The 12,027-nt window shown below is 50.5% G+C and overlaps 1 long non-coding RNA gene across 1 annotated transcript in view; it reads right to left on the bottom strand.

Annotated features, from left to right (window-relative positions):
- Positions 1 to 11,747: 11,747 nt before the first annotated feature.
- LOC141084916 (uncharacterized) overlaps positions 11,748 to 12,027 on the bottom strand; it is a 31,740-nt gene continuing 31,460 nt past the window's right edge. The window contains exon 2 of the long non-coding RNA XR_012231168.1: positions 11,748 to 12,006. This is a non-coding gene — a long non-coding RNA (uncharacterized lncRNA). The remainder of the gene's footprint in view (positions 12,007 to 12,027) is intronic.

Below are 12,027 nucleotides of genomic sequence, written 5' to 3'. Positions count from 1 at the left end.
ATATATTTTGAATGTGTACGCTATCCATACATGTTATCCGGGGATACGGTACCCTTTCTAACCTTTGTGCAATCACTTGCAATCCATACTGTGCCTGACACCGTCTGAGCCTGCCTCCTGAGACATATATTTTGAATGTGTACGCTATCCATACATGTTATCCAGGGATACGGTACCCTTTCTATCCTTTGTGCAATCACGTGCAATCCATACTGGGCCTGACACCGTCTGAGCCTGCCTCCTGAGACATATATTTTGAATGTGTACGCTATCCATACATGTTATCCAGGGATACGGTACCCTTTCTAACCTTTGTGCAATCACGTGCAATCCATACTGGGCCTAACACCGTCTGAGCCTACCTCCTGAGACATATATTTTGAATGTGTACGCTATCCATACATGTTATCCAGGGATACGGTACCCTTTCTAACCTTTGTGCAATCACATGCAATCCATACTGGGCCTAACACCGTCTGAGCCTGCCTCCTGAGACATATATTTTGAATGTGTACGCTATCCATACATGTTATCCAGGGATACGGTACCCTTTCTAACCTTTGTGCAATCACGTGCAATCCACACTGGGCGTGAGAACGGCTGGCGAGCTGTTAAGCAAGCTACAGCACCTGTCCAGACAAGTACAGGGATTCCCTAGCGAGGAGACTTATTTGATTGTTTTCAATGTTGGGACAGCAATTTTTGGGGAGCACTATACTCTGGAGAATGATAGATGGGGCCCACCATACACTGGAACATTCCAAAGGTGGACATCAGACACTGGAGCAGCATTTACAGGGCCCATTATACACTAGAGCATTAGAAATGGGGCCCATTATGTTTGGAGCATTATTTGGGCCCATAAGACAGTGGAGCTTCATCCATGGGGACCAACATATACTGTAGCATTATGTGGAGCTCATCATATACTGTTTCAAACATTATGTGGGACCAATGATTCTGTATGGAGAAATAGATGGGCCTCGTCATGAGATGTAAAAAGTGAGGTATTTTTCATTGTACTATACCGCTATTTATCTGCCGTATCGGAGCACGATGAGTTGTGGTATGTGTTAAAGGGGCGCTCTTTCGCCCAGGGCACATGAAAACCTGCAGCCAGCCCTCCCCCCCCACAACTTTAGCCAAATATAACCCCCATTTTTCAGTGCGTAACTTGTATTATGAAGTTAATTAAGGTTGACAAGCTTAAGTAAGAAGAATTGATGCTTTTGGCATTCAAATGGGCACTGTAGGTGTGTTTCCTGTCCTCCTCTCACTGCCGACTTTTATTCCCCATTGACTTACATTGGGTTTCGTGTTTCGGGACGACCCCGACTTTTCCCTATAATCGGACGATCTTGCTTGACCCGACTTTTGGAAAACGCGACCCTAAAAAACCAAAAGTCGCTCAACTCTAAAACTCACTCTCAAAAGACACTTTGCGATAAAGGAAAATGATCAGCTAAAAAGCAATGATGCAGAACCCAAAATTCCATTTGACACATCGCCCTCTGGTTTTCATCTAGAGGTTCCAAAAAAATCCAATTTCTATCCTTTGGACAGTAAGGGACACCATTTGAATGTATTCAACGATATGGTACAGGAAGAATTTAAATACCTGGTCCAAAAGAAAAATAATTACAAGTGCAATTTAACGAAAAACGAAAAAACAGCACTCAAAAGGTTAAAATCGAAAACAGATATTGTAATCCGCCCAGCGGATAAGGGAGGAGGTATAGTCATCCAAGATCATAAAGACTATTGTGATGAAGCCTTTAAAATTTTATCAGATAAAAAATATTATGTTAAAACCACTGTTAGGGCCGCAGACTGTGAGGAGGAATACCCTGGAGTGGACCCTCTGGACCGTGGCACCGAGGGGCCCCGGACGAGCAACCAGGTGTGACCGACCCCTATACAGGGATCGTTAGGCGCAAGACCAGAGACTCGAATGCCACGGCAGCCGGAACCAAGAGGGGCGGCTCGGAATGGTTCACAGGGCGTGAGCAGGAACAGACACAGGACTTGAACAGGCACGGATACCGGACTGGAGCAGGCACGGACACAGGACTGGAACCGGCACGGACACAGGACTGGAGCAGGCACGGACACAGGACTGGAGCAGGCACGGACACAGGACTGGAACAGGCACGGACACAGGACTGGAACAGGCACGGACACAGGACTGGAACAGGCAAGGACACAGGACTGGAACAGGCACGGAGACAGGACTGGAGCAGGCGCGGACACAGGACTGGAACAGGCACGGAGACAGGACTGGAGCAGGCACGGAGACAGGACTGGAGCTGGCACAGAGACAGGACTGGAACAGGCATGGAGACAGGACTGGAGCAGGCACGGAGACAGGACTGGAGCAGGCACGGACACAGGACTGGAGCTGGCACGGAAACAGGACTGGAACAGGCATGGAGACAGGACTGGAGCAGGCACGGACACAGGACTGGAACAGGCACGGAGACAGGACTGGAACAGGCACGGTCACAGGACTGGAGCAGGGCTGGAAGCAAGCACAGGGATTAGGCAGAGAGCCGGATTCCAGCGGAGTACACAGGGCCTGAGGCGCAGAAGGAAACAACCACGGTCAGGCACCTCCACTAAGGGAGGGCGGCCTGATATGGCTGCTGCTATGCCCCCATTGGTCCGGCGGTGCAATTGGGGCAGGGCACCGCCGGAGACCAGCTTAGCGGCGGAGGACCGGCCGTGACCTACTGCGCATGCGCGGGACCCGCGGTGACGTCACCAGCCGTGGGCCGGAGGAAGAGAGAGGCCGACGCCAGGGCTGGAGGAAGCGAGGCTGCTGGAGGGAGCGCGGCTGCCGGGCGAGGTGAGTATCGCTGCGCGCACGGGGGCGCAGGGCTGGGAGCGTGACAGGGGGATCAGGGGCCGTGACAGTACCCCCCCCTTAAGCCGCCCCCTGCTGCGGTTGGCAAAAAATTTCATGAGAATGTGGGGGGCGTTGATGTTCTCCCGGGGCTCCCAGGATCTCTCCTCAGGACCAAACCCCTCCCAGTCAACAAGGAAAAAGGTCCTCCCTCTAACTCTCCTCATGGCGAGAATATCCCTCACCTCGAAAGTATCATCCGAGCCCACTGGCTGAGGGGCTGGAGTGGGTGAAGGATGCAATTGATTCAGCACCACAGGTTTCAGGAGGGAGACGTGGAAGGTGTTCGGGATACGGAGCGAAGCAGGCAACCTCAATTTGTAGGCGACTTCGTTGACTCGATCCAGGACCTCAAAAGGACCTATGTACCGGGGCCCAGCTTGTAAGAGGGTAGTTTCAGTCGGATGTACTTGGATGAGAGCCAGACCTTGTCCCCAATGTGAAACGGTGGAGGATCCAGCCTCCTCTTGTCTGCGTGGTTCTTCATTCGCTCACTGGCCCTTTTGAGAGCGGAGTTGGTCTCGGACCAGATTTCAGAGAATTCCTGGAACAAGGAGTTGGCTGCCGGTACTTCGGAGGTTGGAGCGACAGGAAGAGGTATGTTAGGGTGTTTGCCGAATACCACAAAAAAGGGCGATTTAGTAGAGGATTCGCTGGCATGATTGTTGTAGGCGAATTCCGACCAAGGAAGCAGATCAGCCCAATTATCCTGGTGGCCGTTGGAAAAATGCCGAAGGTATGCAGTCAGGATCTGGTTAGTTCGTTCCGCTTGCCCATTGGTTTGTGGATGATAGGCAGAAGAAAAATCCAAGGAAATATCCAGAAGTTTGCAAAGTGCTCTCCAAAATTTAGCCGTAAACTGTACCCCACGATCTGAGACAATTCGTTCAGGTAGACCATGTAGTCTGAAAATCTGATGGACGAAGATGTTGGCTAATCCGGGTGCGGAAGGGAGGCCGCTTAGCGGAATGAAATGCGCCATTTTAGAAAAGCGGTCCACTACCACAAGAATCACCGTACAGCCAGACGAGCGGGGCAGATCCGTGATAAAGTCCATGGCGATATTCTCCCAAGGCGACTTCGGTACCGGCAAGGGAAGCAGCAGGCCAAATGGAGGACGACGGGGTGTCTTATTCCTAGCACAGGAGGAACAGGAGGCGACGAAGTCTGCCACATCTTGACGAAGCGTGGGCCACCAATAATACCGCGTTATGAGGGCCAGGGTCTTCCCAATTCCGGCATGACCAGCCAGTTTGGAGGAATGCCCCCACAGAAGAACTCTCCTCTTGACGTCCTCTGGTACGAGAGTCTTGCCCGGAGGTGGAGAAAGCAGAGACAACGGAGCCACTGTGATTATCCTTGTAGGCTCGATAACATGGGAAGGCTCCTCCCCAGGTTCAGTTGGTTGAAAGACTCTGGATAGAGCATCGGCTTTAGCGTTCTTGTCTCCAGGGCGGAAGTGCAGCTCGAAATCAAAGCGGGCAAAAAACAGAGACCATCTAGCCTGTCGAGGATTGAGTCTCTGGGCGGTCTGGAGGTAGGCTAGATTTTTGTGGTCAGAGTAAACAATAAAAGGGTGAACTGCTCCTTCCAGAAGGTGACGCCACTCCTCCAATGCCAATTTCATGGCCAGAAGCTCACGGTCGCCAATCGAATAGTTACACTCAGCCGGCGAAAAGGCTCTGGAGAAAAAGCCACAAGGGCGTAGGCGGCCCGAACCGGTCCTCTGGGACAAGACAGCCCCGGCGCCAGTCGAGGAAGCATCCACCTCCAGCACAAAAGGCTTGCCGCTCTCAGGACGGATCAATACGGAAGCCGTGGAAAAAGCTTGTTTTAGCAACTGGAAGGCCTCTTCGGCTTCGGGTGTCCAGGAGTTGGCAGAGATCCCCTTTCGGGTAAGGGCCGAGATCGGCCTGGAGAGCGAGGAGAAGTGCGGAATGAACTGCTGATAGTAGTTCGCGAAGCCCAAGAAACGTTGAATGGCTCTTAAGCCAACGGGGCGAACGGGAACCACTGGCTGAATGGGGTTCAGACAGCGACCATGACACGGGTCTCCCCAGCGCAAGACCTCCCCGGTCGACCAGTTGAGTACCGGCTGGTGTGTCCGTAACCACGGGAGACCGAGGAGAATTGCATGAGACAAGTCGGGCAGCACGTAGAAGGCTACTTTTTCACGGTGGAGGGCACCGACTTGCAAGATTACCTCTTCTGTGACCGCGGTGATGGATTCCAATAACGGTCGGCCATCAACGGAAGCGATAATCCGGGGGGTTCTTCAGGGTGACCACGGGAATCCAATATTTCTCCACAACTTCACGCCGGATGAAGTTGCCTGCTGAGCCCGAATCCACATAGGCCACCTCGGACCCACGCCTCTCCCCTGAAAGCAGAAGAACAGAAAGTGTGAGGGCCTGAGAGGAATCATAATCACCTAGGAAGGCCTCTCTTACCTGGCCTAGGTGGAAGAGTTTCCCGGTCTCTCAGGACAAGAGCGGATGAAGTGGGATGCCCCTCCACAATAAAGACAAAGCCCTTGCTCCCGTCTCTCCCTCTGACGTCTCTCAGCCATCCGGACCCGATCTACCTGCATGGGCTCAGGGGGCGGAGTAGGTACAGGACCAGGCGGACGAGGATTAAAGGACCGGCTAGCGATCAGGGCCGGCCTAATGGGCCTCCTATCCCTCACCGTTTCCCGGGCGCGCTCCTGGAACCGGAGGTCAATTCGAGTGGCCAGGGAGATGAGGTTCTCGAGGGTGGTGGGAGTATCACGCCCCGCCAACTCATCCTTAATTCTGCCCGACAACCCACGCCAAAAGGCCCCAACCAATGCCGCGTTATTCCAACCCAATTCGGAGGACATGGTGCGGAACCGAATGGCGTATTGACCAACAGTCAGGGAGCCCTGGTGTAGGTTGAAAAGAGATTCGGTAAGCGAGGCTACCCGTCCAGGCTCATCGAACACCTTACGAAAGGTGTCCAAGAAGAGCGGGATGTTAGAGACTATAGGATCGTCCCTCTCCCAGAGCGGATTTAACCAAGATAAGGCCTCTCCCTCCAGATGGGACATGATAAAGGCCACCTTGGCCCGATCGGAGGGATACTGATGAGGCTGAAGCTCAAAATGCAAGCCACACTGGTTTAGGAACCCTCTACACTGTCTGGGGTCCCCAGCGTATCGGGGTGGTTTGGCAAGGCGAGGAGAGGGGAACGGAGTGGGACTGGGGATGGCGGCCGAGGCCGCAGCGGCGGACTGGAGATCTCCCAGACGGCTATCTACCGAGGCCATATACGACAAAATATGGGACTGGGCGTCCCGCTGCTGGCTCAACTCCTGCTGGAGGCCGGCCAGCTGTGCGGCATTCCCCGGATCGGCCGCCTGAAGAGCGGACAAGCGGGACTCCATGGCCTTCATGACCGACATAATGCGCCCCTGGTTCTCCCGTAAAAAGAGGAGCTCCTTTTGACCGGGAGCGGCAGCACCGGCGGGATCCATGGCCTGACCGTACTGTTAGGGCCGCAGATTGTGAGGAGGAATACCCTGGAGTGGACCCTCTGGACCGTGGCACCGAGGGGCCCCGGACGAGCAACCAGGTGTGACCGACCCCTATACAGGGATCGTTAGGCGCAAGACCAGAGACTCGAATGCCACGGCAGCCGGAACCAAGAGGGGCGGCTCGGAATGGTTCACAGGGCGTGAGCAGGAACAGACACAGGACTTGAACAGGCACGGATACCGGACTAGAGCAGGCACGGACACAGGACTGGAACCGGCACGGAGACAGGACTGGAACAGGCACGGACACAGGACTGGAACAGGCACGGACACAGGACTGGAACAGGCACGGAGACAGGACTGGAGCAGGCGCGGACACAGGACTGGAACAGGCATGGAGACAGGACTGGAGCAGGCACGGAGACAGGACTGGAGCAGGCACGGAGACAGGACTGGAGCTGGCACGGAGACAGGACTGGAGCAGGCACGGAGACAGGACTGGAGCAGGCACGGACACAGGACTGGAGCAGGCACGGACACAGGACTGGAGCTGGCACGGAGACAGGACTGGAACAGGCACGGAGACAGGAGTGGAGCAGGCACGGACACAGGACTGGAACAGGCACGGAGACAGGACTGGAACAGGCACGGACACAGGACTGGAGCAGGGCTGGAAGCAAGCACAGGGATTAGGCAGAGAGCCGGATTCCAGCGGAGTACACAGGGCCTGAGGCGCAGAAGGAAACAACCATGGTCAGGCGCCTCCACTAAGGGAGGGCGGCCTGATATGGCTGCTGCTATGCCCCCATTGGTCCGGCGGTGCAATTGGGGCAGGGCACCGCCGGAGACCAGCTTAGCGGCGGAGGACCGGCCGCGACCTACTGCGCATGCGCGGGACCCGCGGTGACGTCACCAGCCGTGGGCCGGAGGAAGAGAGAGGCCGACGCCGGGGCTGGAGGAAGCGAGGCTGCTGGAGGGAGCGCGGCTGCCGGGCGAGGTGAGTATCGCTGCGCGCACGGGGGCGCAGGGCTGGGAGCGTGACAGGGGGATCGGGGGCCGTGACAACCACATTTAATATAATACCAACTGTCAAAGAAAACTATGATAAATTGATCTCTGAAGGAAAAAATAACAACATTTTCGACAAAGATGAACTAAAATTCCTTTGTGTATCTAACCCCCGCATTCCGTTCTTTTATCATTTACCGAAAATCCACAAAAATCCAGATAACCCTCCAGGCAGACCCATTATTTCCAGCATTGGTTCAATCACTAGTAATTTATCTCATTATATCGACCGAATTATGGTAACATATGTGCCTACACTCAAAAGCTTCATCAGAGACTCTACACATCTCATTCAAATCTTGCAGTCTATCAAATGGAAATCTCAATATGTTCTTGTAACTTTGGATGTATCCTCCCTATATTCAAATATTTCACATGATTTGGGACTAGCCTGTTTTTACAAGGTTTTACTGAATGACAAAAGACTGTCCACGACCCAAAAGAGGTTCCTATTGAAGGGTATGGAATTTATTCTAAAAAACAACTATTTCACTTTTGATGGGAATTTGTATCACCAGCGACTTGGGACTGCAATGGGGTCCCAGGTCGCACCTACATATGCAAACATCTTTATGGGTGTATTTGAGGACTTTTACATTTTTAATTCCCCATTACAGCATAATATCATTATCTACAAAAGATTCATTGATGATTTATTCCTCATATGGGACAACTCAAATAATGACATTGATCAATTCATTAAGGACATAAATAAGAATCACTGGGGCCTGTCCTTCTCCTCAACATATGATCCTTCTACTATCAATTTTTTAGATTTAACCATTTTTATTCAAAACAACAATATTTTAACCAAAACTTATTTTAAAGATGTGGATAAAAATAGTTACATACCTTTTAACAGTGGGCACTTTGGTAAGTGGTTGAGAAACATACCAGATAATCAGTATAAAAGAATCAGAAAAAACTGTACCGATGTGAGGGACTTTGAAAATCAGGCAGAAATTTTAAGAAATCGTTTTTTAGATAAGAAATATCCTGCGGATTTGGTCCAAGAAGCTTATAAGAAATGTAAAAATCTCTCTCAAAACTCCCTAATCAATGGATCCAAGATTGTCAAAACGGATAACAAGAATTTTACAAGTAATTTTATCACACAGTACTGTGCTAAGAATTTGAAAATCAGAGAGATCTTGACACGGAATTGGCATATTTTATTAAATGACCCGGTTTTATCTAAAATCATTCCAAAAAATCCTGGGATTACTTTCCGAAGAGCACCCACAATTAAAAATATAGTGGCCCCCAGTCGCCTGAAAACAGAAACTCCGTTTTCTCCACAAAATCCCACAATGGGAATTTATAAATGTGGCAAAATAAATTGCCTGTGCTGTAAATCCATCTCTCACAACATAAATACTTTCACATCAACTTCTACTAATGAATGTTTCTCTGTAAAAAGTTTTCTCAATTGTTCCACAGAATTCGTGATATATGTGATAGAATGTGATTGTAAGAAACAATATGTGGGGAGAACCACGCAACCCCTACATCGAAGGGTTAATTCTCACAGGCATAACATTAAAATAGGTTTCCTACAACATGGGTTATCCAGACACTTTGCTCTGAAACACAATAATAATCAGAATGGATTCAAACTAACTCCGATTGAACATATACCTATCGATCATTCTGATAGAATAGGACAACTAAATCGCAAAGAGAGCTTCTGGATCTATAGACTAAATACACTGAAACCTAACGGTCCCAATGAAATCACGGAAGTCTTTTTATAATTCCATTACTTTGTAATTGTTTTTCAATAATGTATTTTTTCTGCAATAATCCCTTCAAAGTCATTCTTTTATATAATTTTTCATATAATTTCCTTTCTCTTTACATATTCTTTATAAGACAATAGAGTGCCTCTATTTTATCAAGGGGGATTAATATGTGTTGAGTTGTAATACACTATGTAATTTCTGTTTTCATATCAACTCCGGTTTATTCTTCTCCAAGTGTTACGGAGATAAATCAGATTTTTTCTGTCTGCTCCTGGTGCCCTACCGACTTACCTTCTATCCCCTAGCGAGCCATACTCTCTAATTCCAGATTAACCCACTACGGTCGCCATCCACTACACTTATCTCTATTTCCCCTCAAAAAAACTTTTTTTCTCTCCTGGGCAGCGATCCTGCTCCCACGGAGAGATTTCAGAATACTGAACTACGGACCTTTTCCCTGTTCCCCGTGCCAAACCTTCCCGTGCTTTCTTCCACAATCATTTTCAAGAACCACATCCCTCACAGGCAAACCTTCCCTCACATCGTTAACAACATTTCTTATAAATGAGTTTTTCCTAACTGCGCGTCTATTCCCAGAGCCTCCCATCATTTATCCCTTTTACCATTTCCAAGCGATATTCTTAGGAGTTACACTCCCCAGCAGAGACAATTCCTCTTCTTATATATTTTAATACATCCTTTTTATATCATTTTTTAATTCTCAATTATTCAATAAAGTGTATTTTAATCGAATAATTATTATGTAAGATTTTTCACCTCCCCCAGACGTGTTTCATTCTAGCTCAGCGGTTTCCACCCTGGACTTGAGCCCCCTTTTTTTCCCTCCTGATGGATGGGTTCTTTCCTTTCTGATATGCACAAGCGGCTTTGCCGCATTTTTTCCTTCACCTCGCGCCTATTGAAATTTTATATACCGTATTTTTCGCTTTATAAGACGCACTTTTGTTCCCCCAAATTTTGGGGGAAAGTAGGGGGTGCGTCTTATAATCCGAATATACGGGGGAGGGGGTGTATATATATATATGTACTGCAGGGTCCAGGGGAGGTGGGGGCAGCTTTGGAGCGGTGCTGTGAGCTGGTAAAAGCTGCCGAAGGGAGCCTTTGATCTCCTGCTCCCGCTCATATAATATGCACTGCCGCTGTCCATCACCATGGTGCTGAAACCGCACCACGGTGACTGGCTGGGGGAGCGGTGCATATTATAGCTGCCTGCGCCCTCCTTTGATCGCACATGATCCCCTGTGTTAGATATCGCCCCCATGCTGCTGCCCATAGTAAAATAAAAAACTCTTTCCTTACCTCCTCCAGCGCTGATCTCCCGGTGTCTCTGCTGCTGCTGTCATCAGCACTCTGCTGTGCTGATCACATGACCGGCTCTGAGAACCAGGAAGTGGAGGAGGAGCTCAACCACACTGAGGGAGACACGAGGAGGGACAGCGCTGAGAAGGTAAGGAAAGAGTTTATTTTACTAAAAGCAGCAGCATGGAGGCGATATCTAACACAGGGTGATGTGTGGCAGCCACAGGGGGGCCAGTGTGCCAGCCACAGGGGGGCCAGTGTGCCAGCCACAGGGTGATGTGTGCCAGCCACAGGGGGCCAGTGTGCCAGCCACAGGGTGATGTGTGCCAGCCACAGGGGCCAGTGTGCCAGCCACAGGGTGATGTGTGCCAGCCACAGGGGGGCCAGTGTGCCAGCCACAGGGTGATGTGTGCCAGCCACAGGGGGGCCAGTGTGCCAGCCACAGGGTGATGTGTGCCAGCCACAGGGGGGCCAGTGTGCCAGCCACAGGGGGGCCAGTGTGCCAGCCACAGGGGGCCAGTGTGCCAGCCACAGGGGGCCAGTGTGCCAGCCACAGGGTGATGTGTGCCAGCCACTGGGGGCCGTGTGCCAGCCACAGGGTGATGTGTGCCAGCCACAGGGTGATGTGTGCCAGCCACAGGGTGATGTGTGCCAGCCACAGGGGGGTCAGTGTGCCAGCCACAGGGGGGCCAGTGTGCCAGCCACAGGGTGATGTGTGCCAGCCACTGGGGGCCGTGTGCCAGCCACAGGGTGATGTGTGCCAGCCACAGGGGGGCCAGTGTGCCAGCCACAGGGGGGCCAGTGTGCCAGCCACAGGGTGATGTGTGCCAGCCACAGGGGGCCAGTGTGCCAGCCACAGGGTGATGTGTGCCAGCCACAGGGGCCAGTGTGCCAGCCACAGGGTGATGTGTGCCAGCCACAGGGGGCCCGTGTGCCAGCACAAGGGGGCTATATTCAATACAAGGTGGCCATATCCAGATTAAGGGGGCTAATTTTAGGGTGGGGGGGCTATGAGGGACATATACCCTATATGATTTGTTAGACGGACACTGGCATTATAAGACGGACCCCATTTATTAAAAAATTCTCTATTCCTTCACCACATTTGGGGGTGCGTCTTATAATCAGGTGCGTCTTATAAAGCGAAAAATACGGTATATATATTTTTCATATACCATTTTTTATATACGATTTTTTATATACGATTTTATACAAAAGACAATTCAATATATACACATTTTTATTCATTTTTATCCATTTTACCAATATGTTTAGATAATTTTAGAAACATGGTATAAATCCCCCTCTCCCAAGGGTGTTTCTTCTCTAGTCCAGTGTTTCTGGCTCTAGACCTTCATCTCCCCTTTTTTTCCCCTTTCTTGACGGGTTCGTTTTACATCATTCTCATGTCCTTTTGGGAGAATTTCATTCTTCCTCATCTCCTTTCCCTTTTCTTCCATAAATCTCTTTTAAGATATTCCCTGCAAACATTAGAAGAAAAA

This window comes from Dendrobates tinctorius, unplaced genomic scaffold (genome assembly GCF_039654945.1).
Source record: "Dendrobates tinctorius isolate UK_male_01 unplaced genomic scaffold, ASM3965494v1 ptg000028l, whole genome shotgun sequence".
Lineage (NCBI taxonomy): Eukaryota > Metazoa > Chordata > Amphibia > Anura > Dendrobatidae > Dendrobates > Dendrobates tinctorius.
The sequence above is the reverse complement of the archived record's forward strand: the minus strand, read 5'-3'. Positions and strand labels throughout refer to the sequence as shown.